Genomic DNA, 21,973 nt, shown 5'->3' on the forward strand with positions numbered 1-21,973 from the left:
CATGCCTGCTGTAGACAATACTGATAGGTTTTCTGAAGTTTCTAATTACACTGGGGCAGCTCACTCATACTAATGCATCAGACAGCATGAGGCACACTGACCTTAAAACTGAAAAATGAATGAAAGTGCTAATGATGAATCTGTATTTTTTTATGCTTTTTTGTCATACAGATCTGTGTAGAAGTGTTTTCTTTTGTCTGTTGGAGATGAAGCCTATGTACTCTTTGTGAGACACTACTGCTTAAATTGTATGTTTTTTTCTTAAGCAATACCTGGAAATTGAGATTAGTAAAGCAGAATGCGGTAAATATTTCTGAAAGGATGCAAAAGCAAGTGTAGTATTAAAAACTGTTAATTATTTAGAAGCTGCAAGTAACACACAAGTTTGGAATTTGATGTAGAAAACCTGTTTTAGACAGAAAAAAGAGGAAACATGTAATGCCAGAAATGCCTGAAAAATGAAGGAATGTGGAGTTAATTATGCTTGAAGCTCTCTTGTCTTCAAGTGTGCCTTAAAACCTTTTATGCTCTAAATATGGTTAACTATGTTTTCACCTGCCATTCAGGTACAGGGCACAGCGGTCCCTACCTTCTTCCTTCCTTTAGAGACATACTACCCTTCTTTCACACACACACATAAGATTTTCTCAAATGGAAGCCTTTCCATAAAAGTTTAGCTTGCAGTACTTACACAACTTAATGTTGTGGCTGTATAAATGCAAACATGGCAACAAATTGTGACATGGCACACCTGAACCAGTATGCTTATCTTGTTTTAATCCTGAGGAATAATATCATTGGTTTATGTCTTTTTTTGATCATCATAATAATGCTAGATCTGAATTAGTGGTGGTGTGTTACTCATTAAATTGTTGACTCATTCATTACATATATAACCATCCATTTTCTATAGTCAGTTTTTCCTGAGCATCATTCCAGGAAGCTGAGCTGTGGCTCTGGCTGGCACATAACAAAATCCAGCCCTGGGTGTGGTGTTAGTACTTCACAAAGCTAACATAGTTCATATTAAACATAAATATCTGAAGCAAAAGCTTACAATTATCTACTCGACTTTCAAAAGTAGCTCAAAATGTCATCACCCACTCAGTGCCATTTTTGCTGGATAAATTGCAAAAAACACCCCCAATGAATGTGGCATTTTACTCGGTCTGAAAACACTGAACAGAGCAGAGGTTTATGTTTTTTTTTTTTGTTTGGCATGGTGGTGCAGTGGCAAGCACTTCTACTTCAAAGCTCCAGAGCCCTGGGTTCAGATCTTGGCTGGGCACTGACTGTATGATGACTGCATGTTTTCTGCACTTCTCTTTAGTATTTTCTCCAGGCATTTTCCCCTTCAATGTATATTCATACAAGATAATGTACACTTTTAATATAAAAGAGCAGCTAATGAAATCTTAAACTGATCCAACATGAAAAAAATACCTTCATTGCATACCTCTTGGGTCACTGCTTACTTAAAGCATCTTGTAGAGAAAAGCCAAGCAAAATGACACCTTGTATTGGCTAACTAAAAAGATTACAATATGTGAGCTTTCGAGGCAACTCAGGCCCCTTCTTCAGGCAAGATGTAATGTAAAGATGTAATAATGATTACATCTTGTCTGAAGAAGGGGCCTGAGTTGCCTCGAAAGCTTGCATATTGTAATCTTTTTAGTTAGCCAATAAAAGGTATCATTTTGCTTGGCTTTTCTCTACATTCATAATGGCTAACACGGTATAACACCCTAGTCCTACTTAAGGCATCTTGTATAGCAAAACGTCCATGAGCTGCTGTGCTGATATCTGGCCACTTTCTAGAGCTGTATAATACAGTATTTTATCCCATTCTTCTAGGTCAAATATAGTTTTCACAGTTATTCTTTTGAATTCATGTTAGCAGTGTTGCTAAGACAATCACAAATGTTAATTTTATTTTTAGCAATATAGGCCTTTTGTTCTTTTGCTCAGTGCTTAGTGTGGTTAGAGTCCTTCACAAGGTGAAAGGATTCCTAAATTTCAGGGTTCATTTTGGTTACGATGTTCACAAGTCTCCCTTCCATCATCAATGGTCCTGTTCACGGTGTGAACTATGGAGATGGTATAGTGTCTGTTACCTTTTAATTAACCTCCGGGACACCTAGTAAGCCTGAAATTCAAAATTCTGGTGTCCCTGACAAAATAAAATTAAAAACATGTTATAGAGCTATGAATTGCTCATTACTGACTTTGTGAGAAAATATTGTAGCAGAATGTAGAAAGCCTTTCAGAGGCAGGACTGAAATGCATTAGTCACAAACAGTTTACAAGATGGGTAGGACTAGAGGCTTGAATGGCGGCAAACTGTCTAGCCAAGAGGAGGGAACATTTACAAAATCAGGAGAATTTGAGAAAGAGACTGATATTTTTCATAGGAAATACATAAACTGGAGCTCCACAGAGGCTTAGTGCTGTGTAGGACTTCACCTTAGTGATGAATAAAATCCTGAAGTTCGCAGATGATATGACAGTCATTGGCCTCATCAAGGACAGTGACGAGTCTGTATACAGACGAGAGGTCGAACAGCTGGCCCTCTGGTGCGGTCAAAACAACCTGGAGCTGAACAAGCTTAAAACTGTGGAGATGACAGTGGACTTCAGGAGGATCCCCCCAGTGCTGCCCCCTCTCACACTACTCAACAGCATTGTGTCTGCTGTGGAAAACTTTAGGTTTCTGGGATCCACAATTTCCCAGGACCTAAAGTGGGAACTAAACATAAACACAATTGTTAAAAAGGCCCAGCAGAGGTTGTACTTCCTGCGCCAGCTCAGGAAGTTCAACCTGCCTCAGGAGCTGCTCATCCAATTTTACTCTGCAGTAATCCAGTCTATTCTCTGTTCATCTATCACAGTCTGGTTTGGCTCAGCCACAAAACAGGACAGGAACAGACTTCAACGGACAGTCAGGATTGCAGAAAAAATCATTGGTGTTGATCTGCCCTCCATTCAAGACTTATACAGATCTCGAGTCAGGAAACGGGCAGAAAACATCATTGCAGACCCATCACACCCTGGTTACAACCTTTTTCAACTTCTTCCCTCTGGTAGGCACTACAGAGCACTGTACGCCAAAACTACCAGACATGTGAACAGTTTCTTTCCTCAGGCCATCACTCTCATGAACACTTAAGTCAATCTCACAGCATCTGGGACAATACTAGGTAAAACCGGAGTCCAATTCCTTGTATGTGTACATATACTTGGCCAATAAAGCTGATTCTGATTCTGAATAGCATTGATTATTGATATATTTATACTGGCAGTGTTCATATTGGGAACGGGGTGAAGCTAGCCAAGTCTTGTTCTCAGTTTGTATCTGTTGCTTTGTAGTTTCCTGAGAAAAGTTAAAAATATGTAAGAGAACTACTCCAACAGTTCTAAACTACAGAACAGTTGTGCTTGTAAAAAAAGGAGAAGGTGGAGTGTCCAAAGCGGTGAAGGAAGGGTTAGTAAAATATTCACGTGAGTGGATGACATACATAATCAACAGATGTATTTCAGATATTTTTGCATGTCTATTTTGCCCTTTCATGACTTTTTGTCATATTCAGGCCATTCATTCATTATTATGGCTCCCATGGAGCCCCAGCCCCTTCTTGAAATTCACTATTTTGAATACATAGCACTGTGTCCACAATTGCTGCGTAGATAGAAAAAAATTTTGTGCACAGCACGCAGCAAAAACCGTGCGTGCGCTGGGATGTGCCTCTGTGTCTGATGTCATTTTCACTCCGCTGTCCTCATGCCCAGTGCAGTTGCACCAAGTATAAACCCCTTTTAGACTGCAACCGTATTTGACCTAGATATTTATGAGTGGATGGATAGAAAGTTGAATTCATATCATGTACATTTTGTTGTTTTCTTCTGTGCAATTAATTTTGTTATTTCTCATAGATCTCATTCTATGAATACCAATGCTGATGCTCCTTCTTACCAGTTTAATTATTGCTCTGAAAATTTACTTGAAGTGATAGTTCTCCTTTGGAAGTTTTTATTTCAGTGTCTCTCCAATTTTACTGTGGACTTCATGGATTGATATTTTATTGAGTTTCTCTTTAATTAGTTTTTTAGTCTATTTGTATTTGTTTTTTTCTACAAAATACATTATTTTAAGTTTTTAACTTTAAAATGTTGGATTACAGGGCAACTTTAAAATGAGACAGCCATAAAGAAAATTTTAATGAGTAGATTAATCAATTATTGTTTTGTATAGCCCTAGGAGGATTCAAATGACCTTCATATCAAAAGGAATGAAAATAAAATGAGTTGAATTATACATCCCAGAATGGTGAGCTCTTATGAAATCACACTCAAGAAGGTGACACTTGATAAATGATGGTACTTATTCATTTCTGAAATTCTCATTGTTCATGCATTCATTTTGTAGACCTAACATTTCCTGGTTAGAGTTTTAAGCATTAAGAAATGTAATCCACAGTTCAGGTCATCACAGAGCACAAAAGTCATACACACAATTACATTGAGTTACACTGAGGGCCACTAAGGCTAACAATCCATCTTTGATATGTGAATAAACATGTAACGACTGAAGGAAACCCATGCTAATCTGGAAGAGGCATGCATATTCTGCGCAGAATTTACTTCAGCCCTTTATCCTTCTTTATGCTAAATTTGTTTGATCTTGCTTTGTTCTAATATTGTCTATGAATGCATTTTCTTCTGCATTCTGTCTTATAAAGTGTTGCATGATGGCATAGGGTTCCGCATCTGTCTCATTGATTAAGTGCCCTGGGTTGAATTCCCAAGTCTGATTGTTCCTCTCATGTTTTACGAGTTTTTCTCTAATTTCGTGTCCACATCCCTAACAACACATATGCTAATTTAGTTTGTGACACTAAACTGTGTATAAGTGTGAAAATGTGTCTCAGTTGGCCTTGCGAAACCGATACTCATCTAGAGCTAATTTCTGTCTTCCCATCAATACTGTTGGGGAATGTTATGACAATAACCTGTGAACTTGAATTGGATTAAGTGGGTGATTAAGTAAGAATGTTATGTCTTTCTTAAAAATGACACGTTTTCATTATTATTATTAGTGCTACTTTTAAATTTTGGAGTTCCTTTAATGTTTTAGTATTTCTCATCAGAGGTCAAAAAAGACTGAAGCATGATTCAGAAATGCTATTCACTTGTGGAGTACAGCTAAATTACAGAATCAAACATGGAAACAACAACACAAGTTACAGAACAAAATTCTGTTTTTTACAAATTATGAAATTAAGTTTAGAGAAATGCAGTCTGGAAAAGATCAAATCCATGTGTGGCTTCCTAATATTTCGTGATTCTAGCTAACTGTGCTCATGAGCACACATACTTTTTTATATAAACGTATGACAGCACCCTAAGTGTTTTATATTTCTGCTTGACTTTTATGTTTTGACTGAGACTTCAACTGCCTCTTACTGTCCTTCACCTCTGGTGCCTTTGCATAAACTTCATGTTGTTGCCATGGTGATTGCTTCAGTAACTCGCTCATCAGACTTCTTCTTTCAGCAGATAGCAGGCCGCTCTCCTGCTACAGATACAGATTTAAGATTTATTTTTGGGCATAGACAAACATGAGAATAAAGAGAGCTAAATGCTTGCCTGTCCCAGATGGTTTTGATAGTATAGTTTAAAATCCCACTAATTTTAACACTCCACAGCTGCTGCACTAAACATTACTTAAAAAATTGGATGATCTCTTTCATTCATTCATTTATTATGAGTCAGTTTTGTTAAACTGGGTTTCCCAATTTAGGGGTATTGATCATGTTAAACTACTGGCTTCTGATACTGGTGTGTTGTGGTGTAAAGCAGCTTTCAAAAATTTGACAGGAAAATCTTAAACTCAGTATAATTTCAGAAGCTACATTTATTACTTTTATATTTTTAATTTTTAAATTAGAAAACAATTCTTTTTTTCTTAGATCACTTAATTTTTTACATTCTATATGTCATTAGAGTATATAGAAACAGCTAAGAATGAATCAATAACACTAAAACATTTATCCATCTTCATTTCAAAGATTATCAGATCTGAAAGAAAAAATGTAACTGAGGATGTGTGTTTTCTTTCAGTACTTTATTTTTCATCTTCAGGTTTTCAGTTAATGCATACATTCTAGACACCCTACAATACGATTTGAGATTCAGGTCTGTGAACATGAAAGTTCAGTTATTAGCATTGTAAAATGTTAGATGCCTATTGAATTTGAACAAAATCACTCTTGCAGATTTTGCTTTACATTTATAATGATAATTGTGTTTTTTGCGCATATTGGCCTGAAGTATTTTACTGATAAAATTACAGCTTTATACAGTGCAGGAACTGTCATGTACCAGAATCATCAGATTTTTGTTTGTAAACATTGTTAATTTGAAATGCATTTAACTATGATATGTGTAAAATGATGGCAATTAAAATATATATACATGAGTGCAGAAGTGTTTTTAGTGGTGTGGTGAATATAAACAATCATGTGCCGGATTAATTTTGCTTTCAGTGTTGGTAGCAATTCCACAGCTTGTTTTGTTTATGACTTTCCACAGTTTGCTGACAGAACAGGGAAGGTTTTAATTTACAGTTACAGTCATTGTATTTAATTGAATTTATTTCTTCTCCTTTGTATATTGTTTAGAGCTTACTGTGTGGGTTGTGACATTTCTGGTGAGTAATTATTATTTGTTTTGCCTAGCCCACCCAATCCAAGCCTTAACTTTAAAAACACTTTTCTAGAATATAGCCAATGCATTAAATTTGCCTTACAATATTTTGCTGTAATTGGTTATATTCAAATTTGTTTAAATGTATTAGATTTTTGTCTGATTTATTTCCATCTTGACATGGCAAATAATCAAGCAAATAACAAATCTTTAGAGCACCTTTCAAAAGAAATGCGATGCCAAAACAGTTTTCATATATAGGGCCGCTGTCCATGATTGATATTAAGGAGGCAATCTTAGTTTCTTTTTTATTTTCAGTTGTAGTTGTTACATAATTCTGTTTTATTGCTTTTAACTATTTATTTGAAATACAAGTACAGCAAAAGACTCATATTAAATTATTGTTAGACTCCTTGTTAATTATTAGACTCCTTGTTAGGCAAGGTTATTTGCATTTTATAGGGAGATGCTGGGTGCAACCTGTTTTCCAGCAAATGAGAACAGCCTCAATACTGGTACAAATGTGGTGGAGGTATGAAATTAACCTTTTACTGTGTGTGCCATATTTTTGCATATGGCTGTTGTTTGACTGTCAGTCAGTAATTCAATATACTGAATGTTGTTTTTTCTGTTAAAAATTTTACAGTATATTGGAAACCTTTTCTATATGGACTTTGCATCAGAATGGTTTGTGTTAGGTTTTTAAAAACATTTAACTGCATGGAGTTTTAGTGCTTACGGTTCAAAGCACATGCAATGGATGGATTGTATCCTGATGTACAGTGACTTATTGAAGAGTTTCCTCCAAGCATGTCTTCTTCATTATCCAGTGGGGCTGCCAGCCCTTGCTGTGCCTTTTGGCAACATTAAGGTTGGGCAGTACTGTTCATGCTGAAATTGCATTAGTTATATAAGTCCTTGAAGACAAGCATCCCCTGAATATAAATCTGTGTAGAGGTAATTAGAAAGGCCTTCAAGGCATGCATTTCAATTAAAAAACCTTATCATATGATCATTATTCATTTTCCATTTTTTTCTTAAGCAATTTCTACAGTACCTTCTAATAATTATGTCATATGTTTTAGTCTGGTGCATGACATTCTTGCTCTTAAATTCTGTTTTAACCTAAGTATTACCTTTGTGGCGTTTGCATATTCTGCTTGCGTCAGGATGGGCTTTTCACTGGGTTACTCTGGTGTTGCTCCCACATTCCAAAGTCGTGCAAGTTTGGTTAACTGGTGACTTGTCCAGTTTGGGTGATTTTGTGTGGGTGTAAATGTACCCTGTGATGGACTGGTGCTTCATCCAGGGATGGTACCTGTCTTGTGCCGCAAGCAATTGCCATTGGCACTGGCTTTCATAGTGCTGGCCTATATAAGAAGATAAAAAACTGGATGTATCGATCTGAAAGCAATCTTGAGCAAACATCTGCATTACAGCTGATGTATTAAAACATTTAGAGAATAGCATATGCACATTTTCATTTCTGTGCTAGTTGTGCTTTAATCATTACAAATGCTATATAAATGAAACTAAAAAAAAAAAAATTGTGCCAACGGTGTGTGATGGCATTTCTATGTTTGAACCTGAGCCAAGAAGTTGTCAGGGGCACAAGGGGTAAAGGAGTGGCACACAAAAGAGGATAGATTTCACAAGATCCATAAGTTAATAGGAGAATGTGGAATGTCCCTTTAACCCTAAAGGTGATTATCCAACCAGCTATATCCTAACTACAGGGTCACGGGGGTCTGCTGGAGCCAATCCCAGCCAACACAGGGCGTAAGGCAGGAAACAAACCCCGGGCAGGGCGCCAGCCCACCGCAGGGTGCGCACACACACACACACACCAAGCACACACTAGGGACAATTTAGACCTAACCTGCATGTCTTTGGACTGTGGGAGGAAACCGGAGCACCCGGAGGAAACCCATCCAGGCATGGGGAGAACATGCAGACTTCACGCAGGGAGGACCCAGGAAGTGAACCCAGGTCTCCTAACTGCGAGGCAGCAGCGCTACCCACTGCGCCACTGTGCCGCTGGGTAGGACTAAATGGATTAATAAAAACCCACTGAACTTTGACTTTGGGGGACCAAAGATGTTGTCAGGCTTCACTCTTTCACTTTTGTTCCTGCTCATTTGAAGTGCTCAGTTCTTTTCATCTCTTGAGCCATTTCCAAACCCGGCCATAAAAAAGCTAGAATCAATGCTGGCAGCATTGGGAATGAGACAGGAATCTTGGATGGGATATTAGGTCATTCCAGTGCAGGAATAGTTGTCTGAGTTTTCTTACCGTAATGATTCATATTGTGGAATATCAACATTTTTTGGAGCAACATTATTTATTTTTGCTTTTGACAACCTTGACATGCTGTTTTTACTGTAGCTTCTTGACTCAGTTCTGTTGGTAGCCACATTCTGTCTTTCCTGGTTGCTGTAACCTCAGCAGGGCTGTGGAGTCATAATCCAAGTCGTGGAGTCGGAGTCAGAAACAAGTATTGGGTAACTGGAGTCAGAGTCAAAAGTAGGTAAAATGTACTGACTCTGTCTAAATGTAAATTGTAATGTAATATTGATAAAAACATAGCCATTCTTAAATGTTTTTATGTTTTGTCTTATGTTTGTTACTCAGTGTTTGTAACTTCTTTAGTAAATAATTTAAAAAAAATCTACAACAGCATTGCTGCAGCCTTTAAACCCAAACTTTAACAGGTTTGGGTACTAAAAAGTAACCTGTTGACTCATGTTGGCAGTGATGAAATGCCTTCTGTCTTGTACAATATGTGTTTTCAGTCAACATAGTAAATATATTAGTCTAATTACAAATTGAGGAGTCCGAGTCGGTGGTAAACATAAATTGAGGAGTTGGAGTTTTAGGTTTTGTGTACCGACTCCACAGCCCAGAATCTCAAACACTAGTTAGATTTATAATCAAGCATAAAATAATCAGGAGGCGGTCTCAATAGGTAGACATTAGTCAGTGTCCAAGTTTTTCCATAGATGATTTTTCCCAAAAGACAAGAGGTAAAGCAAACCTGTAACAACATTATAGATCACTCACAGTAATTATTAAGAATATATGATGGATTAGAATGAGGTGTACATTTGAGTGGGGACTTTTTTAGAATTCAGGTTTATGGTTGTTCTTCTAGGGTCTACAAATATGTTTATGTATTTTTCAGTGCAGCATGAGGCCCTATTGATCATTTTGTTTTTAGTTTATGTCTTAAGGATGTATTGGTGTTCCTCTTTTTGTATTTACTGTGGGCATAATCTTGCATCAAATCATCCTACTCATATTAATATACTTGTGTATCATTAGTGAGAATTTTGCAATTTTTAATTGCCAATAGGAATACTACAGCTAGTGTAAATTGCTTCTTAGGAAATTAGCACAACTTAAAATGAATAAGTCAATATTTTGTGTAGTTTCTTTATCCATCCATTTATTTTTCTGAAGAAGCTTTATTTACTGGATCTCAGAGAGCTGAAGACTTTACATATAGCCGTGTATATATGCATTGCATGAACCAGAGCTTTATGGGATGTCAGTTTGTTACTGAGCACACCTATTACACTCAGTCCTACCCACAGTCACTCAAACAGGGGTCATTTTAGAGTATTCTTTGGGGAGCATGCAGGTTCCACAGGTAACTTGGACACAAATCAATCTAGTATGCAAGTGCAGTATGGTGGCACTGTTACCAATTATACTCCAAGCTGTATTAAAACCCTATCCACCAGTTTATAACAGGGTACTGGGAGGAGTTGGATGCAAGACTAGTGAAGACATTTCAGGTTACACTCAAACACATAACTTCTTGGTCTATTTACAGCTAACTTAATTTGCTCCTCTTCGAATGAAGTAATGGTAGAAAAAACACACTGATACGTTGAGATAGTGAGGTGTGGAAGAGCAGTGATATTCAGTCCAGAGTAGTGTCATACAAAGCAAGAATCACCACTGAAATGGCTACCAGTCCATCCTGGGCACACTCAGAAACACTCACACGCACTCACACTCACTCGTACAGGGTCTGTTGAGAGTAGTGAATTAATCTAAACTACATGTTTTTGGGATGTGGGAAGATCTGGCAATATTGGGAGAATGTACAAATTCCACACAGACAGTTACCTGGTGTGACGTTGAACCCAGCACCCTGGAGCTGTGAGGCAGCACTGTCTCATTAAATTAAGTGAAGCTCCACAACATGTACAGTGCAAATCACATGAAATTGGCATTTGGAAATCATATAAAAAAGCAAATATACAAATCAGGGAATTGAGTAAAATGATTAGTAATGATCTGCATATATTGTGCATGAAAGTTTTTTTAACAGACATTATAAAAATTAAAAAGTTTTACACCTAAAAACTGCATATTATTTATTGATTCCACTCACCATTATATGGGCATACTAAAACATGAACAGGATGCAGATTTAGAGGATTTACTGTCTTTGTTTTTAATGTATTAGTGCCTTAAAATTGTAAAAGGTTTTTGATACCAAGGTGACGCTATAGTACAAAGTCACAAGACATGCCAGTGTTTCCCTGGAGCCTGTTAGTAGATGGAGAAGGTACTGGCGATGTGCATTTTTAATGGCTGTATGAGAGTCCCCCTCCCGTTGCAGCGTGACGCAGGTGCTGTTTTCACATGTTCTCACTTGTGCTTGGGCTTGCAAAGGATTGCAGCAGGGGAAGGTGAGTGTGAGCTTATTGCTGTCTGTTGCTGATGTGTGCTGTAGCTCTTGTCTGTTGAGAACCTTTATTGCCTTCTATGCCGAATCACAGCTGTGACATCAGCTAACCCTGGCTCATTAAAGGGGCACTCAGACGCAGTAAACTGAGTCAGACTAGCAAGCTCATGCTGTTGATGGAGGAATCAATGTAAAGTACAGATGTAAATTTTGGGGTTTAAATTAAACATTATATTGATTTGTTTTAGACAGAACAGAAAATTTATGTAGCTGACAGGGAAATGTGTACCTGCCGAATTTCAAACACTGGATTATGTGCTTATTCTTTTTTAAAGGTTTTTTTGCTTTTTAACAAATCTCTAGTCTGTTTTTTCTGGCCTTAGTGACTGAGATCATAGGTAAACTGCTAAGTGTCATATGGCTGAAGCATTCTTTTCTGTGGACTTAATGCTGTTGTATATTATGATTCATGTTATGCAGGCTCCTAAATTTCTTTTTATTGCTTGGTTTCTTTTCCCTTAAGATATGCATGTGGAATATAAATAAAGAAATGAAGCTTTCATAGTTGGATCCCTCTAGTGGAATGGCCTGGAAAATTTGCTGCATTCACTAAAGGCCCCAGATTACACTGTCAGTCATTAGTGAACAAAGAATATATTTTGTGCAGAGGGGAAAAAACTACTAAAAATCTGACATGGAAATTATTCAAATAAAAGTAAAAAAGTATAGTTTCTCAAAAAAATACTAAAATAAAAGTACAATTTAGTTATTTTAGAAGCTCAAAAATATAGATTATCATTAATTAGCAAGTGTCTTCAGTTTTCCATGCTTTGCATTACAAATTATAAACACAATATGTATAGCAGTAAGTTGGATTGGTAGATTGACAGCATATATTTATTACAGTAAATGGCATACTTTACCTTATGTAGCAATTAAATTTAAAAAAAATTAGCCTGTACATGTCTATGAAATACATAAAAAATATATTTGTAAGAAACTTTAAACACAGCACACAGCAGCTTTATGGTTTTCAACTTACAGTTATTATTGTAGACTTCTATCAAAAGGGGCTTATCATCAGTTGCAAAGCACCTTGTACTCCCCTCCACTTGAATGAGATTTAAAGTTATAGAAGCAGACTATTTATTTAATTGCTAGAAGTACACAATGATAATTAAAATACAAATAGAATAAAGTTACTATATTCTTTAGTTTGGTTTAGTTTTTTTATTGTTTAGTGTAAGTAAACTCAGTAGAGAATTTTCCATACAAATCAGTTTTTTGAACAGCTCTTCTAAATATTATGAGTGATGTATAGTGATGTCTCCTCTTTTGTAGAGAGTGTTGCTGCTCCCTCTACACTGATAACTTTCCACTGCTTCTCCCACTTCACATCAATCACCATGTGCAAGCAGAGACACAAGGCCACAACAAATGAGTAGAAGTATTGAAATTTAAAAATCCCTTAAAAAGTACAATTCCCTACAAAAACTACTCAATGACAGTAATAAAAATAAATGTAATTTATTACTGTCCACCACAGGTCTTATGATTAATACTCCAAGATAAGAAAGTGCTTTAGCATATGCAAAATATTAGATATAAATGAAGAAAACAAACTGAACAGTCATTTTATATATATCTAGTGTTAGAACACCAAAACATGGTAAAAACAAAGACAAACTAAAATAACAGGAAATAAAAGTACCAATTTATAATGGATGCAGAATACCATTAATATACTGATAATAATCAGAGCACCTATGATGTGAGATGTGGCATCAATAGTCTTTATTCCACACAGTTTTCTTCACCTCTGGTCCTCTACTTCTGGGATTTGACCTGTTGAATCTATTGTTACTTCCACAACAACTGCATGAAGTTTTACAATGTTTCTTCTGCAAAATAAAATACTTGCATACATTACATAAAAACCCAAATATCATTAAACATGTGACAGATAAGGGTGGTACCAGAGTTATTATGAACACTGAACAATATGTGAATGAGTATTTTAGGAGATTAGCTGATATTTTATTAATTTCATTAATAAAATAGTGCAGATGATCAAATCATTAATGAACTTACCCCTCACCACATACTTAATTGATAAATGGACTGCCACATTTTAATACTTGTAGCTCTTTTTAAATTTTCTATATAAGATCACTAGGATCTGGTGGCACCTTCTGTTCTCCCCAGCTAAGGATATCTACTGCAACTTATTACAAAGTTTATTAATTTTCATGAGAGGGGTCTGTGTAAAATCTACCTATAAGAGCTCTTCATGTCTTCAACCACTAAACTCATCCCATATATTAGCATGTTCACTAACTTATTCTCATTTTCCTAACTCCTTAATGTATAGTATTGTAAAACACTTATTTCACAAACAACGCCCTGCTTTTATTAATTACCATTGTATGACTTCTCCTATAATAAAAATATACAGGACTGAGAGGTGAAACATCTTCCTATGCTGTTTGATTACATCTTGCCTGAAGAAGGGGCCAGAGTTGCCTCGAAAGCTTGTATATTGTAATATTTTTAGTTAGCCAATAAAAGGTGTCATTTTGCTTGACTTTTCACTAAAGGTGATACCTTAAATATTAATGGTTCAGAGATTACCCTTCCACGGCATTCTGATTATCATACCTAAGGCGTAGTTTATATAATGTGTTATCCTAGGATATGAAAGAAACATATGCATATAGAATACAAAAGAGATACAGTGGTGTGAAAAACTATTTGCCCCCTTCCTGATTTCTTATTCTTTTGCATGTTTGTCACACAAAATGTTTCTGATCATCAAACACATTTAACCATTAGTCAAATATAACACAAGTAAACACAAAATGCAGTTTGTAAATGGTGGTTTTTATTATTTAGGGAGAAAAAAAAATCCAAACCTACATGGCCCTGTGTGAAAAAGTAATTGCCCCCTGAACCTAATAACTGGTTGGGCCACCCTTAGCAGCAATAACTGCAATCAAGCGTTTGCGATAACTTGCAATGAGTCTTTTACAGCGCTCTGGAGGAATTTTGGCCCACTCATCTTTGCAAAATTGTTGTAATTCAGCTTTATTTGAGGGTTTTCTAGCATGAACCGCCTTTTTAAGGTCATGCCATAGCATCTCAATTGGATTCAGGTCAGGACTTTGACTAGGCCACTCCAAAGTCTTCATTTTGTTTTTCTTCAGCCATTCAGAGGTGGATTTGCTGGTGTGTTTTGGGTCATTGTCCTGTTGCAGCACCCAAGATCGCTTCAGCTTGAGTTGACGAACAGATGGCCGGACATTCTCCTTCAGGATTTTTTGGTAGACAGTAGAATTCATGGTTCCATCTATCACAGCAAGCCTTCCAGGTCCTGAAGCAGCAAAACAACCCCAGACCATCACACTACCACCACCATATTTTACTGTTGGTATGATGTTCTTTTTCTGAAATGCTGTGTTCCTTTTACGCCAGATGTAACGGGACATTTGCCTTCCAAAAAGTTCAACTTTTGTCTCATCAGTCCACAAGGTATTTTCCCAAAAGTCTTGGCAATCATTGAGATGTTTCTTAGCAAAATTGAGACGAGCCCTAATGTTCTTTTTGCTTAACAGTGGTTTGCGTCTTGGAAATCTGCCATGCAGGCCGTTTTTGCCCAGTCTCTTTCTTATGCTGGAGTTGTGAACACTGACCTTAATTGAGGCAAGTGAGGCCTGCAGTTCTTTAGACGTTGTCCTGGGGTCTTTTGTGACCTCTCGGATGAGTCGTCTCTGCGCTCTTGGGGTAATTTTGGTCGGCCGGCCACTCCTGGGAAGGTTCACCACTGTTCCATGTTTTTGCCATTTGTGGATAATGGCTCTCACTGTGGTTCACTGGAGTCCCAAAGCTTTAGAAATGGCTTTATAACCTTTACCAGACTGATAGATCTCAATTACTTCTGTTCTCATTTGTTCCTGAATTTCTTTGGATCTTGGCATGATGTCTAGCTTTTGAGGTGCTTTTGGTCTACTTCTCTGTGTCAGGCAGCTCCTATTTAAGTGATTTCTTGATTGAAACAGGTGTGGCAGTAATCAGGCCTGGGGGTGGCTACGGAAATTGAACTCAGGTGTGATACACCACAGTTAGGTTATTTTTTAACAAGGGGGCAATTACTTTTTCACACAGGGCCATGTAGGTTTGGATTTTTTTTCTCCCTAAATAATAAAAACCATCATTTAAAAACTGCATTTTGTGTTTACTTGTGTTATATTTGACTAATGGTTAAATGTGTTTGATGATCAGAAACATTTTGTGTGACAAACATGCAAAAGAATAAGAAATCAGGAAGGGGGCAAATAGTTTTTCACACCACTGTATATGCATGTATTCTTTGAAACATATTAATTCTAGACACTTCAACAAGAAAGCTTATATAGTAACCCAGCTGTTCTACACTGTCATTAGGTACTTTCCCATAACAAAAACTTTTCTTAGAAACTCAGGAACTTTTGTAGGATTACCCGTGCAAGAATTTGGGCCATTTGTAGTTCTTGGTGCTTTTTTTAGCTCCTTCTCCAGGGTATGTAGTTTTGGTTCAACCAGGAACTACTATGGGTGGGGCTCAGGCAAGAACTTGTGCTGGTTGGTTGACCACAAGCACTGCAGCCATCGTACAAATCTGTGAGGAGTTTAGAGAGTTATTGGTGTAGATGGAGCACCACATTTCACACCGCATCACTTTTCATTGCTGCCTCCTTGGTGTGCTATGCTGTGCGCTGCATTGAAGCAATAATCTCCCCAATGAAGCTGCAATCACTTTGAAGCAATATGGTGGGAGTGTGCTTCGTAAACTCCCGGACGCTTCGCACTTTGCACCACATCGCTCTTTTTTGCACATCATTTTGATAAAGGTTACAATTCTTGTTGTGCAGTGTGAGTGCAACACATGAAAGTGGCTTGGAACCAAAAGTGGGCCAGGGCTTACATTGTACAGGAACTCATTCGTTCCTGAAAACAAAGTTCCTGTGTTGGGAAAATGCCTGAGATTTTAATCCCACATCCTAGAGTCAATAACAATTCCTTGTTTAGACATAAAGCTTAGTGGATTTCTAAACTGGTTGTCCACATGTTTATTGTACTTCCAATGATATTTTTTGTTTGTGTTTTATTTTTTGTTATATTTTTCCTGATTCCATTTTTAAAACACTACAGTCATTTTGTCTTTACTATTCTGTTTCCTTCCTTACCATTTTTCCTATTTTATTGTTTTGTTTACTAGGACCCCTGTAGTTTAGCATTTTAAAAAGCAGTCCATTTTACATAGTTGATAATATTGTCTTGCTTCTTTGTTATATAAATGAAATTCCACATTGTAAGTATGATGCCCTATTTATATTCAATCTTTTTCAACTGATACTTGTATATTTTTTACAAAGAAGATGTTTGCATGGTATGTAATAATTTATTAAGACAAGAAAACTTTGTGTTTAGTTTTTTAAAAGTTTTACATTTTGTTTTTGTTAGATTTATTTTCATTTTGTTTGGGCCATTTGCTTAATGCTTGATAAAAAAAAAAATACTCCTTTATTTAAAAAAAAAACTTTCTGAATTATGCTGTGATAATATATGAGCCCTAAAAAGGGAAATATGCCTGTTGATTCTGCTCAGTAACTTTTTCTATTCCCAACTTTCATCACTAAGCATATATTTACCATTTATTTTTTGCTAGTGGACTTTTTTCATCTACTCTCATCAGTAAATGGGTATGGACTCTGTTTAATGCCAGATAAGATATTTTGGAATTTGATTTATTGATTAAAGACACTATGAAATGTGGCACCTCACATTATTGCTGATCTGATTATATTAAGATTTAGTGGAACTCGATACTCAATTGCTAGCTTTGCGATTGTCTTTACTCTGTTTTGGTGTTTTTACATTATGGATATATAAAATTATATTATCATTTTCAACATTTTTACTACTGTTCTAATGCCTTCACTTCTGTCAGATATATTTTACATGACCTGATGTAGATAGTATAAAATAGATGAAGTTTGATACACACGGCCCCTCAATCTGTGAGAGATAAGAGGGCAGACTAAGGGGGATAGCAGTGAATTGTGTGTCTTGAAGTTGCTGGCAAAGCAAAAGTGTAAACAGCCAATGAAACAATGTGGGCTGGTGCTAATGGCAGGAGCTAGGGGAGCAACAGTGGAACACTGCAGATGTGATGAGGTCCAGTCATTTGCAGTGGCAGCTATTTCTGCAAAACGAACCTGATTTATGGCACCTAATTCTCCCGCTTTCTCAGTAGAATGGGCTAAGCATTGCAATCACTGAAAAAAAACATGCAGTCACTTGGTCCCTCTTGTAACTGGGAGTGTTAAGGTTACGTACATATTCATCTACTTGAGACATTCATTGAATAAATGAACAATAATTGGCATAAACAAGCTTCTTATGGTGTTCTTATGGTGTTTTGGTCGTAATGTTAATATTGGTTTTATTGTCTTGCCTCTTAGTTATTATTTCTTGTCTGTTTTGCTAATTGTATCATATGCAAAAGGTATATTAGAAGTCTGGGAGCATAGAAAAAATTAAACAACAATATACAGTTCTTAATTCAGTTGTCAGGTAGTTTAATGTTAAAGAGCATGCTGGGGATGTTATTAGTTAAGTTGTTTTAACATTTATGTAATTGTAACTTCATTGACACCATTATTTACTTTAAGAGTTCCATTATTTACTTTAAGACTTCAACTTGAACAATGTCTTTACTTATATTATTAATTTAAAATTGCATTTGAAAAATTGGTTTACTGCATTTCTGTGTGATATAAATAATTAGATACCTTTTGTTCATTTAAATAGACACATGATGATATTATTTAAGCTACTGTATATATTAGATTGTTTTAGTGGCACATTCACTAAACGCGACTGCACTGGTAAATCAGTGGCACTCACATCATAGGACTAACTATGTGCAAAGCGCTAAATGCGATTTTTTGGAGTCTAATCCAAATAAATTCTTTTAAGAAGTGGGCATATTTTTTTTTCTTTTTGCAGCAGCTTCCAGAAAAATTGAGAAGTATAAGTAATGATGAGCCTAGTTCACCTGGGGCCTCATGTATAAACGGTGCGTACGCACAGAAATGTTGCGTACTCCCGTTTCCACGCTCAAATTGCGATGTATAAAACCTAAACTTGGCGTAAAGCCACGCACATTTCCACGGTAACTCATACCTTGGCGTACGCAATTTCTCCGCTCCGTTTTGCAGACTGGAGGCACCCAGCGTCAAAGCAGTGCTACTGTTCCTGCGTGGTCACCCTTTCTTTCATAGCTCCACATTCCTGACGCGGCTTTATAAATACACTGAAACTAACTGCATATTATTTATTAGTGTAATGCATCTGATTGTAATTAACCTGTAGCAATATAATGGTCCAGGGAATAGCCATAGTATTCCAAATACCATAACTGCTTTAGCATTGTAACTCTCACTGCATCTTCTTCTTCTTTTAGCTGCTCCCGTTAAGGGTTGCCACAGCAGATCATCTTTTTCCATATTACTCTCACTGCACCACTCGGAGTATTTATATCACTGTATCTGAGTGGGGAATCACAGCAGCAGCTGATCGGAAAGAGAAATATTGGTATACAGCATGAAGCAGACGCTGCCTGAGCCACGGCAAAACGCTTTAGAGACTTCCCAGTATGGACTTCGCGGTTTAGAAAAGGTTTCATCCCAAGAACTCTAAACGCACTCAATCAGTCCATCAAGTGCTCCTTGTAGAACTGTTTACTTATAAGTACAATTACCTCACTGTAAACTTGCACTACAGTTATAATATTGCACAACCTGCGCCACTTTATAAAGCGCATATTTACATATGATGACGGTATTCATTTTTAAGATGAAATGCAGCAAAATATGTTGATTATATTATACAGATAAAACTTTAACTTCATTTAAATAATCTGTATTGTTAATAATTAAACATGTGAGGACACGGTGCCGCAGCGCTAGCTAGTTCAGGGATTGTTCCTGCATTGCGTTGTATTCTTGCGCTGACGCGACACTGGAAAGATAGATGGATAGAATAATTAAACATGTACTACGAAGATATTTCAATGTTCCTTAAAAGTTTTGAAGAATCGATGTTCTGAGCTTACAAATGGCTTCACGTCTATTACATAGCTGATTGTGTGGCGATTGGGTATTTGGAGAAAGAAAAGTAAGGACAGGAATTGGAGGTTAGTACGTTTGAAGGAGACAGTACCGCTGTGATAAATTATTTCATTGAAAGTCGCGCATGGCGCAGCAAGCCTCTTACGTGAGATATGAACAAGCACTGCGCCACCGTGCTCCCATGTTTAATAACATGCTTTCATTCCTATCATCATGAAAAAGATATCACATATACATCTCAGTATTTTAATTATTCAGAGAGCTGTAATATCACGAATGTAATGGATTATGTGTTCTGTTGGAGAAAGAGAAAGCCCGTTTAAGAAGCATGTAGTGATTCACACACAGAGCACAAAGAAGATCAAATACAGAACAAAACATTTAACGTCCTACTTTAGTTACAATGGGATTTGAGAAACTAGTAAATTAAACGATTTTAAGATGAAGTTTATGATGTTCTACTTTAATGGCAAAATGAACTACGTGATTAAAGTGGAAATTTCGAGATTAAAGTTGACATTTCGTGCTTTTTACCCCACTGTGTGCCTATTTTTTTGTCTGTACCCTAATAAGCTTTCATATGACACTCAGACGGTGGGCTACGACTTGCCTATATTTACGGCGACTTTGATATGTGATTTCTTTTTTATTTTGGGCACTGTGCGACTTTGTGAACTTGAGCTTTCGAGTTTGTCCGACACTCTGTCACTCGATCAACTTCCTTTTGTTGATTAAACCACTGTTTAAACCAGCAAATAGTACGTTTTTCCTTTGCCTCCACTTGGTATTCGCTGAAATTCTTATATTTTCCCCTGTGCTTTTCCCATTGTCTTTTCTCAGAAGGCTATTTATATCGATTTGCATATTCAAAGAGGCGTAATTCTTGGAGGAGTTGGAGCGGGACAGAAGGCGCGTACACGTGCGTTACTTTTCACGCTGATCGGGATTTATGTAGTGGAAGAACGTGAAAGTTTGTGTACGTACAGATTCCTGCATCTGGATTTTTCTGAGCGTACGCACATTCCCACTTTTGTGCTTACGCTATGTTATAGTGTGAGTTCTACGCACAGCGTTATAAATGAGGCCCCTGGTGTTTACATGTTAAAATTAAGAGAATGCACATTTCTTATGGAAATATTTGTTTTCAAAAGCATGCTTCTCAATCATTTATACAGCTGTTAAAAATTCAATCACACAGTCCAATATGAAGAGTGCATAAAAGCACTAAGTTCCAGTAAATTTAGGTCCATGACACAGTAAACCATTACCTGTTTCTGCTATAATGTATGTCTGTATCCAGCAAGCTATTGGATAACAGTAGTCATCATATTTTAATCTTCAGAAGACAAAACTCTGATTAAAACTATATGCAACAATGGTTTTAAAAAATGTTCAACATTCAGGGTAGAAAAGTCATCTCCTACTGCAGTTGGTCTTCCAAAGTTTTGTTGCCAAAATCAAAACAGATCTGAAACAAGTAGTGCTTTATGTAGCTACGAATGTTTTGTGATGAGCAGCTTGAGCATAACAGTTCAATTATATTGATGAGGTATATATACTGAAAAGCAGATGCTTGCATTGCTTCTCCTCTAAATGAACAATCGTTTCATTACAATACAGTTGGAGTTTGTTGGCAGCATGTAATGTTACTATCAACATACCTTTTGAGCTTGCAATACATTCACATCATTACATTCAATGTGTTTACATGCATAACAGAACTATCAGACAGTGGTTACATTAAATTCTTAATTTTACATTACTGGCATTTAAGGTTTTATTATCTGCTTATATTTTGAATGCAGGTGCAACATGTGTTTACTTAAAACAGTTGAACCTCAATTTAACATTTCCATGTTTAACATTTTCCCAAATTGAACATTTTTGAATGGTAAGTGATGGTGGTGGCTGTTCTTTTTCAGAAGAAACATTTATTTAATTTGGGGAAAAAGGAGGAATATTTCTATGTTATACTTACATTTAATTTTTTATATATTTATAATAATAGTAATAATAATTCTTCATATTTATATAGTGCTTTTCTCACTACTCAAAGTGGTCTCCACGTAGGGAGGACCAGGGAAGCAAGCCCACAATCTCCTTATCGCAAAGCAGCAGTGCTACCATTGCTCCACCTGTGTGTCAGTAACTTACTGTATTAAAAATAGTGACACATATTTTATAATATGTGTGCTGTGTCTTTATTGCCAAAAATAAAAAAGAAACATCATTAAACACTGCATCTTGAATTTTTCAGCTCATCCAGCATTTAACAATTTCATATTAACCATTTTATAAGTTGTTCCCTGCAAAGTTGTGGGGGTTCTACTGTAGTGTTTGTAGACGGAACATAGTATACGTATGCAATTGGCAAAACAAGGTGTATATTTCATTGTACTGT

General features: G+C 36.6%; 1 protein-coding gene across 9 annotated transcripts in view; it reads left to right on the forward strand.

Annotated features, from left to right (window-relative positions):
- Positions 1–21,973, forward strand: part of apbb2b (amyloid beta (A4) precursor protein-binding, family B, member 2b) — a 342,228-nt gene that overhangs the window by 75,137 nt on the left and 245,118 nt on the right. Inside the window, exon 1 of one of the 9 annotated variants that reach the window (XM_051928060.1) lies at positions 11,387–11,405. The exons of the other annotated variants lie outside the window; for them this stretch is intronic. The gene's annotated coding sequence lies outside the window, so the exon portion shown is untranslated. Of the gene's footprint in view, positions 1–11,386; positions 11,406–21,973 lie in introns of those variants that run through there. 9 annotated transcript variants of the gene reach the window in all.

This window comes from Erpetoichthys calabaricus, chromosome 5, assembly GCF_900747795.2.
Source record: "Erpetoichthys calabaricus chromosome 5, fErpCal1.3, whole genome shotgun sequence".
Classification (NCBI taxonomy): domain Eukaryota; kingdom Metazoa; phylum Chordata; class Cladistia; order Polypteriformes; family Polypteridae; genus Erpetoichthys; species Erpetoichthys calabaricus.